This window comes from Doryrhamphus excisus, chromosome 2 (genome assembly GCF_030265055.1).
Source record: "Doryrhamphus excisus isolate RoL2022-K1 chromosome 2, RoL_Dexc_1.0, whole genome shotgun sequence".
Classification (NCBI taxonomy): Eukaryota; Metazoa; Chordata; class Actinopteri; order Syngnathiformes; family Syngnathidae; genus Doryrhamphus; species Doryrhamphus excisus.
Genome location: NC_080467.1, coordinates 22,838,790 through 22,857,724, shown reverse-complemented (window position 1 = coordinate 22,857,724; position 18,935 = coordinate 22,838,790). Strand labels below are relative to the sequence as shown.

The window sequence follows — 18,935 nt, the reverse complement described above, 5'->3', positions numbered from 1 at the left end:
TCTGCTCTTGCCTGACAGCAGAGGGCGCTGTTTGACACTTTTTGCTGGAGTCTAGTTTGGCCTGCGTCACCTTCAAATAGGATCTTTTTAGTCGACCTGGCAGCTTACGGCCATACTACCCTGAAAACGCCCGATCTCGTCCGATCTCGGAAGCTAAGCAGTGGCGGGCCTGGTTAGTACTTGGATGGGAGACCGCCTCGGAATACCAGGTGCTGTAAGCCTTTATGGTTTCTGCTCTTGCCTGACAGCAGAGGGCGCTGTTTGACACTTTTTGCTGGAGTCTAGTTTGGCCTGCGTCGCCTTCAAATAGGATCTTTTCAGTTGACCTGGCAGGTTACGGCCATACTAAACTGAAAGTGCCCGATCTCGGAAGCTAAGCAGGGGCGGGCCTTGGTTAGTACTTGGATGGGAGACCGCCTGGGAATACCAGGTGCTGTCAGCTTTTTATGGTTTCTGCTCTTGCCTGACAGCAGAGGGCGCTGTTTGACACTTTTTGCTGGAGTCTAATTTGGCCTGCGTCGCCTTCAAATAGGATCTTTTCAGTTGCCCTAGCAGCTTACGGCCATACTACCCTGAAAATGCCCTAATTGGCGCCGCTCTGGTGGCAGCCTGCTACAGCAGCTCTCGCTCTTCGTTGAGTTCTTTTCTTCTTTATTCTGTCTTTTTCATTCTTTTTCTAGGTTATTCTTAAAGGAACGGCTTCGTAAATGCTCAGTTCAACTGTCCACCATAGTGATAGTGTTGAGCTGGCATTTCTCATAATTTTTCGACGATGTTTTCGTTTTCGACCGCACGCCGAAACTCTATTGTTTACAGTAGGGACCAGCTGTTGGCGCTCCGCAACACAGCGGCGCTGCCCCCCGGGGAACCCCTCGAGGTTCCCCGGGAGGTAAAGAGGAGAAGACGGGGAAGCCGTGCCGGAGCCCAATGCCGCGACAAGAGGAGGAGATACAGACCAGTTCTCCCGTCCATCATCATGGGGAACGTAAGATCTCTCCCCAATAAGATGGACGAACTAGCGGCGCTGACCCGGCATCAGAGGCAGTTCCGGGAGTGTAGCGTCATGTTGTTTACGGAAACGTGGCTGGATACACGGACCCCAGACACGATCGCTACACTACACGGATTCACACTACTGCGGGCGGACAGGACAAAGGAGAGCGGTAAGAGGAAAGGAGGCGGGCTGGCAGTGTTTGTGAATGATAGATGGTGTAACTCTGGGCACATCACTATTAAAGAGCAACTCTGCTGCAAAGACATTGAACTGTTAGCCGTTAGCATGAGACCGTACTATCTGCCGCGGGAATTCTCGCACGTTATCGCGATAGCGGCGTACATTCCCCCCTCTGCTAACGCCGACGCGGCCTGTGACGTCATCCACTCTGCCGTGGGCCGGCTACAGACACAACATCCGCAGGCTCTCCTTCTTCTCTCAGGTGATTTCAACCACGCTTCTCCATCCTCCACCCTGCCCACCTTCACCCAGTATGTCACCTGCTGCACTAGAGACAATAAAACACTGGACTTGTGTTATGCCAACACCAAGGAGGCATACAATTCAACAGCACTTCCTCCCCTGGGAAGATCAGACCACAACCTGGTACATCTCCAGCCTGTGTACAAACCTCTGGTACGCAGGCTGCCAGCTGTGTCCCGCACAGTGAAGAGATGGTCTGATGAAGCCGACGAGGCTCTGAAGGACTGTTTCAACACAACAGTGTGGGAGGAACTCTGCCATCCTCATGGGGACGATATAGACAGTCTCACTGACTGCATCACAGACTACATAAACTTCTGTGTGGAAAACACTGTACCCACCAGGACTGTACGGTGTTTCTCCAACAACAAACCGTGGATTAATCCGGACATAAAGGCTCTCCTAAAGGAGAAGAAGAGGGTCTTTAAGTCAGGAAATAGGGAAGAGCTGAAGGCTGTGCAGAAGGAGCTGAGGAGGAAAATCAGGGAGGGGAAGGACTGCTACAGGAAAAAGATGGAGGAACAGCTGCAGCAGAACAACGTCAGAGGAGTCTGGAGAGGCCTGAAAACCATCTCTGGCCACAAGGGGCCCGACTCCCAGGCTGCTGGGGACCAGGTAAAGGCTAACGATCTGAATCTATTTTTCAACAGGTTTGATCAACCATCTGCCCATCCCCCGGCCCAGCACCTCCTGCCGAAACTTCTGCCGAAACTCCCCCCATCGACACCTCGAGTGGACAGCCCTACCCCCACCTCCCCCTCCTGCACACAGCCATCCCCCACCACTTCTCACCTAATCAGCTCAACCTCCTCACTAACCTCCCCCCGCACACAGCCCCACTGCTCCAACCTGACCCTCACAACATCCCAGGTGAGAAACCAGCTCCGGAAAACCAAGGCGAGGAAGGCGGCGGGACCAGACGGCATCAGCTCCAGGCTCCTGAAGTCCTGCGCGGACGAGCTGTGCGGGATTGTTGAGCACATCTTCAACCTGAGCCTGAAGCTGGGGAGGGTGCCACAGCTGTGGAAGACATACTGCGTGGTTCCTGTCCCCAAGACGCCGCACCCCAAGGACCTCAGCAGCTACAGGCCGGTGGCACTTACATCACACCTGATGAAGACCTTGGAGCGGCTGATCCTTGACCATCTCCGCCCCCTGGTGGGTCCTTCGATGGACCCGCTCCAGTTCGCCTATCAACCTGGCACTGGGGTGGACGACGCTGTCATCTTCCTCCAGCACAGAGCGCTCTCTCACCTGGAGAAACCTGGGAGCACGGTGAGAATCATGTTCTTTGATTTTTCCAGTGCGTTCAACACCATCCAGCCAGCACTTCTGAGGGACAAGCTGGAGAACACAGGGGTGGACCTGCACCTCACATCGTGGATACTGGATTACCTCACCAACCGTCCACAGTATGTGAGGACACGGGACTGTGTGTCCGACACAGTTGTCTGCAGTACGGGGGCTCCGCAGGGAACGGTCCTGGCTCCGTTCCTTTTCACCCTCTACACAGCAGACTTCTCCTACAACACACCAACCTGCCACCTGCAGAAGTTCTCTGACGACTCTGCAATTGTTGGCCTCATCACAGATGGGGACGACTTGGAGTACAGAGGACTGACACAGGACTTTGTGGACTGGTGCCAGCGGAACTGCCTCCAGATCAACACGGGGAAAACCAGAGAGCTGGTGGTGGATTTCCGCAGGCGCATCCACTCTCCTCCAACACCAGTGAACATTCAGGGAATGGACATTGAGATGGTGACATCTTACAAGTACCTGGGTGTTCATCTCAACAATAGACTGGACTGGACTCATCACACAGAAGCACTTTACAGGAAGGGCATGAGCAGACTCTATCTGCTCAGGACACTGAGGTCTTTTGGAGTGCAAGGGGCACTCCTCAAGACGTTCTATGACTCTGTTGTGGCTTCAGCCATTTTCCAGGGAGTGGTCTGCTGGGGCAGCAGCATTTCGGCTGCGGATAGGAAGAGACTGGATAAGATCATCAGGAAGGCCAGCTCTGCACTGGGTTGCCCCCTTGACCCAGTGGAGGTGGTGGGAGAGAGGAGGATGTTGGCTAAGCTATCATCCATGTTGGAGAACAACTCCCACCCCCTGCAGGACACCTTGACAGCACTTGAAAGCTCCTTCAGCGATAGACTGCTTCACCCCAAGTGTGTGAAGGAGCGATATCGCAGGTCTTTTCTTCCTGCAGCTGTCAGGCTGTACAACCAGCACTGCTCCCAATAGACTTCTACACTGCTATGTACATCTGTGTAATACTTTGCTTTTTACATTCAGTATAGTTACTCCAGACCCCATTCACTGTGCAATATCTGATCAACCTCCATGTGCAATATTAAGGCTCTAAATGCAATATATTAAGTTCTATGTGAAGTATTTCTATAATGCCTCATATTAACTCACTAGCAAGATCTCAGTGTATAGACTGGTCATATATATCATCTCGTCTCATATTATCTACATACTGTATTGTATATAACTCTGGGAAAAACTGTTGATTTTTGTTAATACTTGAGTCGTTATATTGTTTATTTTTCTATATTGTGTATTTTGTACTGCTTAACTGATTCTGTACTCTTGCTGCTGTGCAATACAAATTTCCCCACTGAGGGACGAATAAAGGCATATCTTAATCTTAATCTTAACTAACAGTACACCACCACAAGGAAAACAGCATGGCGGCGACAAAAGCCCAAAACCCCCCAGGCCCCATAACCAACAGCGCACAACCCAGTCAACTGCGAAACACCCCCATCAAGGCTGCCAACCGACCGGGGAAAGGTAAAGAAAACAGCATGGCAAAGCACAGCAGCGGCAAACCTCTCGCCCACCGTGACTGCATGATCAATGGGGGCAGATGACCCCGTTGTCCGAGAAGCAAATTTCGACCACGAGCACAGAGAATGCGGTCTGTTAAGGATGAGTTAGTTGATTTGAGCTGGAAACATTTGATGCCAAGGTGTCCTGTGGTTGGTTAGCTCAGTTGGTCAGAGCGTGGTGCTAATAACGCCAAGGTCACGGGTTCAACCCCCATACTGACCATCCATCTTTATGTGCTCCAGGAACAACAAAAGCCCACGGCGACAACCCGCTGGTCTCCATAACCAACATCACCCCACCCACCGGTGAAACACCCTCGACAAGACTGCCGAAAGACCGGGGAAAGGTAAAGAAAACAGCACGTCAAAGCAGAGCGGCAACAAACCTCTTGGTCACCAAGACTGCAAGGAGCAGACCAAAGGTGGCAGTGGACCCTATTATCCTCTACCCAAAATTTTACATCACGAGTGCAGAGAATGCGGACCGTGAAGGAACAAAAAAGCCCTCGTCCACAACACCCCGCCCCTCATAACCCCCCCGGTCCCCATAACCAACAGCGCACATCCCAGTCAACTGCGAAAATACCCGCATCATGGCCGCCAACTGACCGGGGAGAGGTAAGTATTTGCCCAAGCAGGGGCTTGTTGGTCTAGTGCAGGGGTCGGCAACCTTTACTATGAAAAGAGCCATTTCACCCACTTGCCCACTAAAGAAAAATAGCCTGGAGCCGCAAAACGTTGTATGTTTAAAACAACATTGGAGGGGAAAAAAAAGACGAGTTGGAGTACTCTTGCTAGTACTGGAGATAAACTTTTGTTTTTAAATGAGCTCTAATTTATTTTTTAGAATCGTCAAATAACTCATTAATAATAATTAATAACTCAAATAACTCAAAGTATTACTCATTTCCCTTCATGTTAACCTGTCAGAGAGAACTGGATAGCATCCTGTCTGCTCATTCAGTCACCAGTCAGAACTCAGTCAGGATGCATTCATGGTCTCACACAAAGTTGGATTTTTGTAAACTCATAACAAAGACATGCATTTTCACCACACGGGTGCTAAAAAATATTCAAGCATTGCAAAGGGAGCCGCAACAAAGAGGCTGGAGAGCCACATGCGGCTCTGGAGCCGCGGGTTGCTGACCCCTGGTCTAGTGGTATGATTCTTGCTTAGGGTGCAAGAGGTCCCGAGTTCAATTCTCGGACAAGCCCTCCCTCCCCCGAACTACTTTTCAACACAATTCCCAGAACACCACCATCAGTGAAGTTATATCAACGCTAATGTAATCTGACAGGATGTACTTCAGGGCCCGGCGCTGTCTGTACCCTTGCAGGTTCCGTGGTGTAATGGTTAGCACCCCGGACTTTGAATCCAGTGGTCTAAGTTCAAGTCTTGGTGGAACCAAGGGATTGTCCTGTTGCCCTTGTATTTTGAGGGCAAAAAGGAGACGTTTGCACCGTGTGCCACCGCACCACCACCAGAGGTCAGCCCTGAGTATCGGCCGGAAGAAGGCATCCATCTGTAAGGTAGAATTACACCAAGAGATATTAATGCCGGGTTGTACCAATCGGGAACCTGTGGAAACGGTAATGCACATAAATTTACCTTTCGCCAGTGTGCTGCTGAATATGGGCTTACCTTTGACCTCTGTAGCCTCGGGGTGCGCTATGGCGAATGGCCGACAATTAGCCGAGGCTGCTTCTGCAGCAGTGGATGTATTCATCAGGGACACTCGGCGGAAATCACAGCGGGAACTATTTGCAATAAGGGGCCCACTCCCAGGCGCGCTAAACAATTTGTTTTCCTTGTTTTAGCTTGTTCCACCATCAAAAGCCAATTGTTAAACTGTCCCGAAATACCTGTCAAGAGCACAAACAAGGTGTCCACCAGGTACCCACTTATCGCCCTCAGACCCCAGCGTACCGATTGAGTCTGCTTCGGTGTACATAAAATTAAAAAAAACATAAAATATTGCAATGGTGTCCAGTGGCCGGTTAGCTCAGTTGGTCAGAGCGTGGTGCTAATAACGCCAAGGTCACGGGTTCAACCCCCGTACTAGCCACTCTTCTTTATGTGCTCCAGGAACAACAAAAGCCCAGGGCGGCAACTTACCGGCCCCCATAACCGACATCACACCACCCACCCTCGACAAGGCCGGGGAAAGGTAAAGAAAACAGCATGTCAAAGCAGAGCGGCAAAAAACCTCTTGGTCACCAAGACTCAAGGAGCAGATCAATGGGGGCAGTGGACCCCATTGTCCTCTTCAGACCACGAGTGCAGAGAATGCGGACCGTGAAGAAACGACAAAAGCCCCCGTTGACAACAACTAACAGTACACCACCACAAGGAAAACAGCATGGCGGCGACAAAAGCCCAAAACCCCCCAGGCCCCATAACCAACAGCGCACAACCCAGTCAACTGCGAAACACCCCCATCAAGGCTGCCAACCGACCGGGGAAAGGTAAAGAAAACAGCATGGCAAAGCAGAGCAGCGGCAAACCTCTCGCCCACCGTGACTGCATGATCAATGGGGGCAGATGACCCCGTTGTCCTAGAAGCAAATTTCGACCACGAGCACAGAGAATGCGGTCTGTTAAGGATGAGTTAGTTGATTTGAGCTGGAAACATTTGATGCAAAGGTGTCCTGTGGTTGGTTAGCTCAGTTGGTCAGAGCGTGGTGCTAATAACGCCAAGGTCACGGGTTCAACCCCCATACTGACCATCCATCTTTATGTGCTCCAGGAACAACAAAAGCCCACAGCGACAACCCGCTGGTCTCCATAACCAACATCACCCCACCCACCGGTGAAACACCCTCGACAAGACTGCCGAAAGACCGGGGAAAGGTAAAGAAAACAACACGTCAAAGCAGAGCGGCAACAAACCTCTTGGTCACCAAGACTGCAAGGAGCAGATCAAAGGTGGCAGTGGACCCTATTATCCTCTACCCAAAATTTTACATCACGAGTGCAGAGAATGCGGACCGTGAAGGAACAAAAAAGCCCTCGTCCACAACACCCCGCCCCTCATAACCCCCCCGGTCCCCATAACCAACAGCGCACAACCCAGTCAACTGCGAAAACACCCGCATCATGGCCGCCAACTGACCGGGGAGAGGTAAGTATTTGTCCAAGCAGGGGCTTGTTTGTCTAGTGGTATGATTCTTGCTTAGGGTGCAAGAGGTCCTGAGTTCAATTCTCGGATAAGCCCTCCCTCCCCCGAACTACTTTTCAACACAATTCCCAGAACACCACCATCAGTGAAGTTATATCAACGCTAATGTAATCTGACAGGATGTACTTCAGGGCCCGGCGCTGTCTGTACCCTTGCAGGTTCCGTGGTGTAATGGTTAACACCCCGGACTTTGAATCCAGTGGTCTAAGTTCAAGTCTTGGTGGAACCAAGGGATTGTCCTGTTGCCCTTGTATTTTGAGGGCAAAAAGGAGACGTTTGCACCGTGTGCCACCGCACCACCACCAGAGGTCAGCCTTGAGTATCGGCCGGAAGAAGGCATCCATCTGTAAGGTAGAATTACACCAAGAGATATTAATGCCGGGTTGTACCAATCGGGAACCTGTGGAAACGGTAATGCACATAAATTTACCTTTCGCCAGTGTGCTGCTGAATATGGGCTTACCTTTGACCTCTGTAGCCTCGGGGTGCGCTATGGCGAATGGCCGACAATTAGCCGAGGCTGCTTCTGGAGCAGTGGATGTATTCATCAGGGACACTCGGCGGAAATCACAGCGGGAACTATTTGCAATAAGGGGCCCACTCCCAGGCGCGCTAAACAATTTGTTTTCCTTGTTTTAGCTTGTTCCACCATCAAAAGCCAATTGTTAAACTGTCCCGAAATACCTGTCAAGAGCCCAAACAAGGTGTCCACCAGGTACCCACTTATCTCCCTCAGACCCCAGCGTACCGATTGAGTCTGCTTCGGGGTACATAAAATTAAAAAAAACATAAAATATTGCAATGGTGTCCAGTGGCCGGTTAGCTCAGTTGGTCAGAGCGTGGTGCTAATAACGCCAAGGTCACGGGTTCAACCCCCGTACTAGCCACTCTTCTTTATGTGCTCCAGGAACAACAAAAGCCCAGGGCGGCAACTTACCGGCCCCCATAACCGACATCACACCACCCACCCTCGACAAGGCCGGGGAAAGGTAAAGAAAACAGCATGTCAAAGCAGAGCGGCAAAAAACCTCTTGGTCACCAAGACTCAAGGAGCAGATCAATGGGGGCAGTGGACCCCATTGTCCTCTTCAGACCACGAGTGCAGAGAATGCGGACCGTGAAGAAACGACAAAAGCCCCCGTTGACAACAACTAACAGTACACCACCACAAGGAAAACAGCATGGCGGCGACAAAAGCCCAAAACCCCCCAGGCCCCATAACCAACAGCGCACAACCCAGTCAACTGCGAAACACCCCCATCAAGGCTGCCAACCGACCGGGGAAAGGTAAAGAAAACAGCATGGCAAAGCAGAGCAGCGGCAAACCTCTCGCCCACCGTGACTGCATGATCAATGGGGGCAGATGACCCCGTTGTCCGAGAAGCAAATTTCGACCACGAGCACAGAGAATGCGGTCTGTTAAGGATGAGTTAGTTGATTTGAGCTGGAAACATTTGATGCAAAGGTGTCCTGTGGTTGGTTAGCTCAGTTGGTCAGAGCGTGGTGCTAATAACGCCAAGGTCACGGGTTCAACCCCCATACTGACCATCCATCTTTATGTGCTCCAGGAACAACAAAAGCCCACAGCGACAACCCGCTGGTCTCCATAACCAACATCACCCCACCCACCGGTGAAACACCCTCGACAAGACTGCCGAAAGACCGGGGAAAGGTAAAGAAAACAGCACGTCAAAGCAGAGCGGCAACAAACCTCTTGGTCACCAAGACTGCAAGGAGCAGATCAAAGGTGGCAGTGGACCCTATTATCCTCTACCCAAAATTTTACATCACGAGTGCAGAGAATGCGGACCGTGAAGGAACAAAAAAGCCCTCGTCCACAACACCCCGCCCCTCATAACCCCCCCGGTCCCCATAACCAACAGCGCACAACCCAGTCAACTGCGAAAATACCCGCATCATGGCCGCCAACTGACCGGGGAGAGGTAAGTATTTGCCCAAGCAGGGGCTTGTTGGTCTAGTGCAGGGGTGCTCATTAAGTCGATCGCGATCTACCGGTCGATCGCGGAGGTGGTACTGGTCGATCGCTGGTCGATCGCGGCGTGACATTAAAAAATATCATCCTCGCGTCAATGCCGTCACTTGATTGATATACAGGGCAGCCATTCAGATGACAACTGAATGTTGCCCTTCGGGTGACCAATCAAATCAAACAACGTCTCTAAGTGCAGCAGAACTTACGATGTCAGCCTATCAGCCATCCCCGTTACTTGATTGACATACAGGACAACCAGTCAGATGACACCTAAATTTTGACCTTTAGGTCACCGCTCATGCGTAAACAACGATGCAAAGTGCTAAGCTAGTCGGCGAATTGCGTTAGATTTTAAGTCCTCGCTAAAGTTTATGGTCACTAAAATGAGTGAAGGAGCTGGACCAAGTAAAAAGGCAAAAACATATCACTTCCATACGGAATGGGAGGTGGACTTTTTTTTCACAATGTCTTTTTCGAAGTGCGTTTGCCACATATGCCATTCTACCATCGCAGTACCAAAGAAGGGAAATGTGGAGTAATGTGGAGGTAGTTACAAAAAAATGTTAATTGTTAATTATGTGTGTTTTGCAATATTGGCTCATTTGGTTATGTAAGGTACATCAACATACATTGTACGTACAAATAATCCTCAATACATTTGACAATAAATAGATGTTTTGCATTTTTGTAGTGGGTAGATCATTTTGACTCGGTCATTTTAAAACTAGCTCGCATGCTGAAAAAGTGTGAGCACCCCTGGTCTAGTGGTATGATTCTTGCTTAGGGTGCAAGAGGTCCCGAGTTCAATTCTCGGACAAGCCCTCCCTCCCCCGAACTACTTTTCAACACAATTCCCAGAACACCACCATCAGTGAAGTTATATCAACGCTAATGTAATCTGACAGGATGTACTTCAGGGCCCGGCGCTGTCTGTACCCTTGCAGGTTCCGTGGTGTAATGGTTAGCACCCCGGTCTTTGAATCCAGTGGTCTAAGTTCAAGTCTTGGTGGAACCAAGGGATTGTCCTGTTGCCCTTGTATTTTGAGGGCAAAAAGGAGACGTTTGCACCGTGTGCCACCGCACCACCACCAGAGGTCAGCCCTGAGTATCGGCCGGAAGAAGGCATCCATCTGTAAGGTAGAATTACACCAAGAGATATTAATGCCGGGTTGTACCAATCGGGAACCTGTGGAAACGGTAATGCAAATAAATTTACCTTTCGCCAGTGTGCTGCTGAATATGGGCTTACCTTTGACCTCTGTAGCCTCGGGGTGCGCTATGGCGAATGGCCGACAATTAGCCGAGGCTGCTTCTGCAGCAGTGGATGTATTCATCAGGGACACTCGGCGGAAATCACAGCGGGAACTATTTGCAATAAGGGGCCCACTCCCAGGCGCGCTAAACAATTTGTTTTCCTTGTTTTAGCTTGTTCCACCATCAAAAGCCAATTGTTAAACTGTCCCGAAATACCTGTCAAGAGCACAAACAAGGTGTCCACCAGGTACCCACTTATCGCCCTCAGACCCCAGCGTACCGATTGAGTCTGCTTCGGGGTACATAAAATTTAAAAAAACATAAAATATTGCAATGGTGTCCAGTGGCCGGTTAGCTCAGTTGGTCAGAGCGTGGTGCTAATAACGCCAAGGTCACGGGTTCAACCCCCGTACTAGCCACTCTTCTTTATGTGCTCCAGGAACAACAAAAGCCCAGGGCGGCAACTTACCGGCCCCCATAACCGACATCACACCACCCACCCTCGACAAGGCCGGGGAAAGGTAAAGAAAACAGCATGTCAAAGCAGAGCGGCAAAAAACCTCTTGGTCACCAAGACTCAAGGAGCAGATCAATGGGGGCAGTGGACCCCATTGTCCTCTTCAGACCACGAGTGCAGAGAATGCGGACCGTGAAGAAACGACAAAAGCCCCCGTTGACAACAACTAACAGTACACCACCACAAGGAAAACAGCATGGCGGCAACAAAAGCCCAAAACCCCCCAGGCCCCATAACCAACAGCGCACAACCCAGTCAACTGCGAAACACCCCCATCAAGGCTGCCAACCGACCGGGGAAAGGTAAAGAAAACAGCAAGGCAAAGCAGAGCAGCGGCAAACCTCTCGCCCACCGTGACTGCATGATCAATGGGGGCAGATGACCCCGTTGTCCGAGAAGCAAATTTCGACCACGAGCACAGAGAATGCGGTCTGTTAAGGATGAGTTAGTTGATTTGAGCTGGAAACATTTGATGCAAAGGTGTCCTGTGGTTGGTTAGCTCAGTTGGTCAGAGCGTGGTGCTAATAACGCCAAGGTCACGGGTTCAACCCCCATACTGACCATCCATCTTTATGTGCTCCAGGAACAACAAAAGCCCACGGCGACAACCCGCTGGTCTCCATAACCAACATCACCCCACCCACCGGTGAAACACCCTCGACAAGACTGCCGAAAGACCGGGGAAAGGTAAAGAAAACAACACGTCAAAGCAGAGCGGCAACAAACCTCTTGGTCACCAAGACTGCAAGGAGCAGATCAAAGGTGGCAGTGGACCCTATTATCCTCTACCCAAAATTTTACATCACGAGTGCAGAGAATGCGGACCGTGAAGGAACAAAAAAGCCCTCGTCCACAACACCCCGCCCCTCATAACCCCCCCGGTCCCCATAACCAACAGCGCATAACCCAGTCAACTGCGAAAACACCCGCATCATGGCCGCCAACTGACCGGGGAGAGGTAAGTATTTGCCCAAGCAGGGGCTTGTTGGTCTAGTGGTATGATTCTTGCTTAGGGTGCAAGAGGTCCCGAGTTCAATTCTCGGACAAGCCCTCCCTCCCCCGAACTACTTTTCAACACAATTCCCAGAACACCACCATCAGTGAAGTTATGTCAACGCTAATGTAATCTGACAGGATGTACTTCAGGGCCCGGCGCTGTCTGTACCCTTGCAGGTTCCGTGGTGTAATGGTTAGCACCCCGGACTTTGAATCCAGTGGTCTAAGTTCAAGTCTTGGTGGAACCAAGGGATTGTCCTGTTGCCCTTGTATTTTGAGGGCAAAAAGGAGACGTTTGCACCGTGTGCCACCGCACCACCACCAGAGGTCAGCCCTGAGTATCGGCCGGAAGAAGGCATCCATCTGTAAGGTAGAATTAAACCAAGAGATATTAATGCCGGGTTGTACCAATCGGGAACCTGTGGAAACGGTAATGCACATAAATTTACCTTTCGCCAGTGTGCTGCTGAATATGGGCTTACCTTTGACCTCTGTAACCTCGGGGTGCGCTATGGCGAATGGCCGACAATTAGCCGAGGCTGCTTCTGGAGCAGTGGATGTATTCATCAGGGACACTCGGCGGAAATCACAGCGGGAACTATTTGCAATAAGGGGCCCACTCCCAGGCGCGCTAAACAATTTGTTTTCCTTGTTTTAGCTTGTTCCACCATCAAAAGCCAATTGTTAAACTGTCCCGAAATACCTGTCAAGAGCACAAACAAGGTGTCCACCAGGTACCCACTTATCGCCCTCAGACCCCAGCGTACCGATTGAGTCTGCTTCGGGGTACATAAAATTAAAAAAAACATAAAATATTGCAATGGTGTCCAGTGGCCGGTTAGCTCAGTTGGTCAGAGCGTGGTGCTAATAACGCCAAGGTCACGGGTTCAACCCCCGTACTAGCCACTCTTCTTTATGTGCTCCAGGAACAACAAAAGCCCAGGGCGGCAACTTACCGGCCCCCATAACCGACATCACACCACCCACCCTCGACAAGGCCGGGGAAAGGTAAAGAAAACAGCATGTCAAAGCAGAGCGGCAAAAAACCTCTTGGTCACCAAGACTCAAGGAGCAGATCAATGGGGGCAGTGGACCCCATTGTCCTCTTCAGACCACGAGTGCAGAGAATGCGGACCGTGAAGAAACGACAAAAGCCCCCGTTGACAACAACTAACAGTACACCACCACAAGGAAAACAGCATGGCGGCGACAAAAGCCCAAAACCCCCCAGGCCCCATAACCAACAGCGCACAACCCAGTCAACTGCGAAACACCCCCATCAAGAATGCCAACCGACCGGGGAAAGGTAAAGAAAACAGCATGGCAAAGCAGAGCAGCGGCAAACCTCTCGCCCACCGTGACTGCATGATCAATGGGGGCAGATGACCCCGTTGTCGGAGAAGCAAATTTCGACCACGAGCACAGAGAATGCGGTCTGTTAAGGATGAGTTAGTTGATTTGAGCTGGAAACATTTGATGCAAAGGTGTCCTGTGGTTGGTTAGCTCAGTTGGTCAGAGCGTGGTGCTAATAACGCCAAGGTCACGGGTTCAACCCCCATACTGACCATCCATCTTTATGTGCTCCAGGAACAACAAAAGCCCACGGCGACAACCCGCTGGTCTCCATAACCAACATCACCCCACCCACCGGTGAAACACCCTCGACAAGACTGCCGAAAGACCGGAGAAAGGTAAAGAAAACAGCACGTCAAAGCAGAGCGGCAACAAACCTCTTGGTCACCAAGACTGCAAGGAGCAGATCAAAGGTGGCAGTGGACCCTATTATCCTCTACCCAAAATTTTACATCACGAGTGCAGAGAATGCGGACCGTGAAGGAACAAAAAAGCCCTCGTCCACAACACCCCGCCCCTCATAACCCCCCCGGTCCCCATAACCAACAGCGCACAACCCAGTCAACTGCGAAAATACCCGCATCATGGCCGCCAACTGACCGGGGAGAGGTAAGTATTTGCCCAAGCAGGGGCTTGGTTGTCTAGTGGTATGATTCTTGCTTAGGGTGCAAGAGGTCCCGAGTTCAATTCTCGGACAAGCTCTCCCTCCCCCGAACTACTTTTCAACACAATTCCCAGAACACCACCATCAGTGAAGTTATATCAACGCTAATGTAATCTGACAGGATGTACTTCAGGGCCCGGCGCTGTCTGTACCCTTGCAGGTTCCGTGGTGTAATGGTTAGCACCCCGGACTTTGAATCCAGTGGTCTAAGTTCAAGTCTTGGTGGAACCAAGGGATTGTCCTGTTGCCCTTGTATTTTGAGGGCAAAAAGGAGACGTTTGCAACGTGTGCCACCGCACCACAACCAGAGGTCAGCCCTGAGTATCGGCCGGAAGAAGGCATCCATCTGTAAGGTAGAATTACACCAAGAGATATTAATGCCGGGTTGTACCAATCGGGAACCTGTGGAAACGGTAATGCACATAAATTTACCTTTCGCCAGTGTGCTGCTGAATATGGGCTTACCTTTGACCTCTGTAACCTCGGGGTGCGCTATGGCGAATGGCCGACAATTAGCCGAGGCTGCTTCTGGAGCAGTGGATGTATTCATCAGGGACACTCGGCGGAAATCACAGCGGGAACTATTTGCAATAAGGGGCCCAATCCCAGGCGCGCTAAACAATTTGTTTTCCTTGTTTTAGCTTGTTCCACCATCAAAAGCCAATTGTTAAACTGTCCCGAAATACCTGTCAAGAGCACAAACAAGGTGTCCACCAGGTACCCACTTATCGCCCTCAGACCCCAGCGTACCGATTGAGTCTGCTTCGGGGTACATAAAATTAAAAAAAACATAAAATATTGCAATGGTGTCCAGTGGCCGGTTAGCTCAGTTGGTCAGAGCGTGGTGCTAATAACGCCAAGGTCACGGGTTCAACCCCCGTACTAGCCACTCTTCTTTATGTGCTCCAGGAACAACAAAAGCCCAGGGCGGCAACTTACCGGCCCCCATAACCGACATCACACCACCCACCCTCGACAAGGCCGGGGAAAGGTAAAGAAAACAGCATGTCAAAGCAGAGCGGCAAAAAACCTCTTGGTCACCAAGACTCAAGGAGCAGATCAATGGGGGCAGTGGACCCCATTGTCCTCTTCAGACCACGAGTGCAGAGAATGCGGACCGTGAAGAAACGACAAAAGCCCCCGTTGACAACAACTAACAGTACACCACCACAAGGAAAACAGCATGGCGGCGACAAAAGCCCAAAACCCCCCAGGCCCCATAACCAACAGCGCACAACCCAGTCAACTGCGAAACACCCCCATCAAGGCTGCCAACCGACCGGGGAAAGGTAAAGAAAACAGCATGGCAAAGCAGAGCAGCGGCAAACCTCTCGCCCACCGTGACTGCATGATCAATGGGGGCAGATGACCCCGTTGTCGGAGAAGCAAATTTCGACCACGAGCACAGAGAATGCGGTCTGTTAAGGATGAGTTAGTTGATTTGAGCTGGAAACATTTGATGCAAAGGCGTCCTGTGGTTGGTTAGCTCAGTTGTTCAGAGCGTGGTGCTAATAACGCCAAGGTCACGGGTTCAACCCCCATACTGACCATCCATCTTTATGTGCTCCAGGAACAACAAAAGCCCACGGCGACAACCCGCTGGTCTCCATAACCAACATCACCCCACCCACCGGTGAAACACCCTCGACAAGACTGCCGAAAGACCGGGGAAAGGTAAAGAAAACAGCACGTCAAAGCAGAGCGGCAACAAACCTCTTGGTCACCAAGACTGCAAGGAGCAGATCAAAGGTGGCAGTGGACCCTATTATCCTCTACCCAAAATTTTACATCACGAGTGCAGAGAATGCGGACCGTGAAGGAACAAAAAAGCCCTCGTCCACAACACCCCGCCCCTCATAACCCCCCCGGTCCCCATAACCAACAGCGCACAACCCAGTCAACTGCGAAAACACCCGCATCATGGCCGCCAACTGACCGGGGAGAGGTAAGTATTTGCCCAAGCAGGGGCTTGTTGGTCTAGTGGTATGATTCTTGCTTAGGGTGCAAGAGGTCCCGAGTTCAATTCTCGGACAAGCTCTCCCTCCCCCGAACTACTTTTCAACACAATTCCCAGAACACCACCATCAGTGAAGTTATATCAACGCTAATGTAATCTGACAGGATGTACTTCAGGGCCCGGCGCTGTCTGTACCCTTGCAGGTTCCGTGGTGTAATGGTTAGCACCCCGGACTTTGAATCCAGTGGTCTAAGTTCAAGTCTTGGTGGAACCAAGGGATTGTCCTGTTGCCCTTGTATTTTGAGGGCAAAAAGGAGACGTTTGCAACGTGTGCCACCGCACCACAACCAGAGGTCAGCCCTGAGTATCGGCCGGAAGAAGGCATCCATCTGTAAGGTAGAATTACACCAAGAGATATTAATGCCGGGTTGTACCAATCGGGAACCTGTGGAAACGGTAATGCACATAAATTTACCTTTCGCCAGTGTGCTGCTGAATATGGGCTTACCTTTGACCTCTGTAACCTCGGGGTGCGCTATGGCGAATGGCCGACAATTAGCCGAGGCTGCTTCTGGAGCAGTGGATGTATTCATCAGGGACACTCGGCGGAAATCACAGCGGGAACTATTTGCAATAAGGGGCCCACTCCCAGGCGCGCTAAACAATTTGTTTTCCTTGTTTTAGCTTGTTCCACCATCAAAAGCCAATTGTTAAACTGTCCCGAAATACCTGTCAAGAGCACAAACAAGGTGTCCACCAGGTACCCACTTATCGCCCTCAGACCCCAGCGTACCGATTGAGTCTGCTTCGGGGTACATAAAATTAAAAAAAACATAAAATATTGCAATGGTGTCCAGTGGCCGGTTAGCTCAGTTGGTCAGCGCGTGGTGCTAATAACGCCAAGGTCACGGGTTCAACCCCCGTACTAGCCACTCTTCTTTATGTGCTCCAGGAACAACAAAAGCCCAGGGCGGCAACTTACCGGCCCCCATAACCGACATCACACCACCCACCCTCGACAAGGCCGGGGAAAGGTAAAGAAAACAGCATGTCAAAGCAGAGCGGCAAAAAACCTCTTGGTCACCAAGACTCAAGGAGCAGATCAATGGGGGCAGTGGACCCTATTATCCTCTACCCAAAATTTTACATCACGAGTGCAGAGAATGCGGACCGTGAAGAAACGACAAAAGCCCCCGTTGACAACAACTAACAGTACACCACCACAAGGAAAACAGCATGGCGGCGACAAAAGCCCAAAACCCCCCAGGCCCCATAACCAACAGCGCACAACCCAGTCAACTGCGAAACACCCCCATCAAGGCTGCCAACCGACCGGGGAAAGGTAAAGAAAACAGCATGGCAAAGCAGAGCAGCGGCAAACCTCTCGCCCACCGTGACTGCATGATCAATGGGGGCAGATGACCCCGTTGTCCGAGAAGCAAAAATTCGACCACGAGCACAGAGAATGCGTTCTGTTAAGGATGAGTTAGTTGATTTGAGCTGGAAACATTTGATGCAAAGGTGTCCTGTGGTTGGTTAGCTCAGTTGGTCAGAGCGTGGTGCTAACAACGCCAAGGTCACGGGTTCAACCCCCATACTGACCATCCATCTTTATGTGCTCCAGGAACAACAAAAGCCCACGGCGACAACCCGCTGGTCTCCATAACCAACATCACCCCACCCACCGGTGAAACACCCTCGACAAGACTGCCGAAAGACCGGGGAAAGGTAAAGAAAACAGCACGTCAAAGCAGAGCGGCAACAAACCTCTTGGTCACCAAGACTGCAAGGAGCAGATCAAAGGTGGCAGTGGACCCTATTATCCTCTACCCAAAATTTTACATCACGAGTGCAGAGAATGCGGACCGTGAAGGAACAAAAAAGCCCTCGTCCACAACACCCCGCCCCTCATAACCCCCCCGGTCCCCATAACCAACAGCGCACAACCCAGTCAACTGCGAAAACACCCCCATCAAGGCTGCCAACCGACCGGGGAAAGGTAAAGAAAACAGCATGGCAAAGCAGAGCAGCGGCAAACCTCTCGCCCACCGTGACTGCATGATCAATGGGGGCAGATGACCCCGTTGTCCGAGAAGCAAAAATTCGACCACGAGCACAGAGAATGCGTTCTGTTAAGGATGAGTTAGTTGATTTGAGCTGGAAACATTTGATGCAAATGTGTCCTGTGGTTGGTTAGCTCAGTTGGTCAGAGCGTGGTGCTAATAACGCCAAGGTCACGGGTTCAACCCCCATACTGACCATCCATCTTTATGTGCTCCAGGAACAACAAAAGCCCACGGCGACAACCCGCTGGTCTCCATAACCAACATCACCCCACCCACCGGTGAAACACCCTCGACAAGACTGCCGAAAGACCGGGGAAAGGTAGCCAGCCCCACGCAGCCAGGTCAAGCCCCCACCGCCAGAGATCCTCCGGCCCCGTGGGTGTGAGCAAAGCCAGGGCCGACTCCCCAAGCCCCGCCCCCGAAGCATCTCCCTGAAAAGACCAGCAAGAGGCCATGGAGGAGCAATCCCAACCGGCAACAGGGCGCCAGCAGGCCGGAGGAGAGTCGCACCCCCGAGACCAGCGGGAGACCATACCCCACTAGGGCAGAAGGGCATCGAGGGCCACACACCTGTGGGCCCAGGGGCGCCCCCGCCAACCGGGAGGGAGCCCATCCACGGCCGGAGGCGCCGCC

General features: G+C 51.4%; 21 non-coding genes and 1 pseudogene across 21 annotated transcripts; all 22 read left to right on the top strand.

The window, feature by feature from the left end:
* The first annotated feature begins 102 nt into the window (after window positions 1-102).
* Window positions 103-221, top strand: LOC131120970 (5S ribosomal RNA). The gene has a single exon (XR_009127512.1). It is a non-coding gene; the product is annotated as a 5S ribosomal RNA (ribosomal RNA).
* Window positions 222-332: 111 nt separating this feature from the next.
* LOC131124110 (5S ribosomal RNA) lies at window positions 333-442 on the top strand (annotated as a pseudogene).
* A 4,030-nt stretch (window positions 443-4,472) lies between these two features.
* On the top strand, window positions 4,473-4,546 carry trnai-aau (transfer RNA isoleucine (anticodon AAU)). Its single transcript has one exon. It is a non-coding gene; the product is annotated as a tRNA-Ile (tRNA).
* A 1,113-nt stretch (window positions 4,547-5,659) lies between these two features.
* trnaq-uug (transfer RNA glutamine (anticodon UUG)) lies at window positions 5,660-5,731 on the top strand. The gene has a single exon. It is a non-coding gene; the product is annotated as a tRNA-Gln (tRNA).
* Window positions 5,732-6,315: 584 nt separating this feature from the next.
* Window positions 6,316-6,389, top strand: trnai-aau (transfer RNA isoleucine (anticodon AAU)). Its single transcript has one exon. It is a non-coding gene; the product is annotated as a tRNA-Ile (tRNA).
* A 587-nt stretch (window positions 6,390-6,976) lies between these two features.
* On the top strand, window positions 6,977-7,050 carry trnai-aau (transfer RNA isoleucine (anticodon AAU)). The gene has a single exon. It is a non-coding gene; the product is annotated as a tRNA-Ile (tRNA).
* A 416-nt stretch (window positions 7,051-7,466) lies between these two features.
* Window positions 7,467-7,538, top strand: trnap-agg (transfer RNA proline (anticodon AGG)). Its single transcript has one exon. It is a non-coding gene; the product is annotated as a tRNA-Pro (tRNA).
* Window positions 7,539-7,659: 121 nt separating this feature from the next.
* On the top strand, window positions 7,660-7,731 carry trnaq-uug (transfer RNA glutamine (anticodon UUG)). The gene has a single exon. It is a non-coding gene; the product is annotated as a tRNA-Gln (tRNA).
* A 584-nt stretch (window positions 7,732-8,315) lies between these two features.
* On the top strand, window positions 8,316-8,389 carry trnai-aau (transfer RNA isoleucine (anticodon AAU)). Its single transcript has one exon. It is a non-coding gene; the product is annotated as a tRNA-Ile (tRNA).
* A 587-nt stretch (window positions 8,390-8,976) lies between these two features.
* Window positions 8,977-9,050, top strand: trnai-aau (transfer RNA isoleucine (anticodon AAU)). The gene has a single exon. It is a non-coding gene; the product is annotated as a tRNA-Ile (tRNA).
* A 2,044-nt stretch (window positions 9,051-11,094) lies between these two features.
* On the top strand, window positions 11,095-11,168 carry trnai-aau (transfer RNA isoleucine (anticodon AAU)). Its single transcript has one exon. It is a non-coding gene; the product is annotated as a tRNA-Ile (tRNA).
* Window positions 11,169-11,755: 587 nt separating this feature from the next.
* trnai-aau (transfer RNA isoleucine (anticodon AAU)) lies at window positions 11,756-11,829 on the top strand. The gene has a single exon. It is a non-coding gene; the product is annotated as a tRNA-Ile (tRNA).
* Window positions 11,830-12,245: 416 nt separating this feature from the next.
* Window positions 12,246-12,317, top strand: trnap-agg (transfer RNA proline (anticodon AGG)). The gene has a single exon. It is a non-coding gene; the product is annotated as a tRNA-Pro (tRNA).
* Window positions 12,318-12,438: 121 nt separating this feature from the next.
* trnaq-uug (transfer RNA glutamine (anticodon UUG)) lies at window positions 12,439-12,510 on the top strand. Its single transcript has one exon. It is a non-coding gene; the product is annotated as a tRNA-Gln (tRNA).
* A 584-nt stretch (window positions 12,511-13,094) lies between these two features.
* On the top strand, window positions 13,095-13,168 carry trnai-aau (transfer RNA isoleucine (anticodon AAU)). The gene has a single exon. It is a non-coding gene; the product is annotated as a tRNA-Ile (tRNA).
* A 587-nt stretch (window positions 13,169-13,755) lies between these two features.
* Window positions 13,756-13,829, top strand: trnai-aau (transfer RNA isoleucine (anticodon AAU)). Its single transcript has one exon. It is a non-coding gene; the product is annotated as a tRNA-Ile (tRNA).
* Window positions 13,830-14,438: 609 nt separating this feature from the next.
* trnaq-uug (transfer RNA glutamine (anticodon UUG)) lies at window positions 14,439-14,510 on the top strand. The gene has a single exon. It is a non-coding gene; the product is annotated as a tRNA-Gln (tRNA).
* A 584-nt stretch (window positions 14,511-15,094) lies between these two features.
* trnai-aau (transfer RNA isoleucine (anticodon AAU)) lies at window positions 15,095-15,168 on the top strand. Its single transcript has one exon. It is a non-coding gene; the product is annotated as a tRNA-Ile (tRNA).
* A 1,077-nt stretch (window positions 15,169-16,245) lies between these two features.
* On the top strand, window positions 16,246-16,317 carry trnap-agg (transfer RNA proline (anticodon AGG)). Its single transcript has one exon. It is a non-coding gene; the product is annotated as a tRNA-Pro (tRNA).
* Window positions 16,318-16,438: 121 nt separating this feature from the next.
* On the top strand, window positions 16,439-16,510 carry trnaq-uug (transfer RNA glutamine (anticodon UUG)). The gene has a single exon. It is a non-coding gene; the product is annotated as a tRNA-Gln (tRNA).
* A 1,256-nt stretch (window positions 16,511-17,766) lies between these two features.
* trnav-aac (transfer RNA valine (anticodon AAC)) lies at window positions 17,767-17,840 on the top strand. Its single transcript has one exon. It is a non-coding gene; the product is annotated as a tRNA-Val (tRNA).
* A 583-nt stretch (window positions 17,841-18,423) lies between these two features.
* On the top strand, window positions 18,424-18,497 carry trnai-aau (transfer RNA isoleucine (anticodon AAU)). The gene has a single exon. It is a non-coding gene; the product is annotated as a tRNA-Ile (tRNA).
* Window positions 18,498-18,935: the final 438 nt, after the last annotated feature.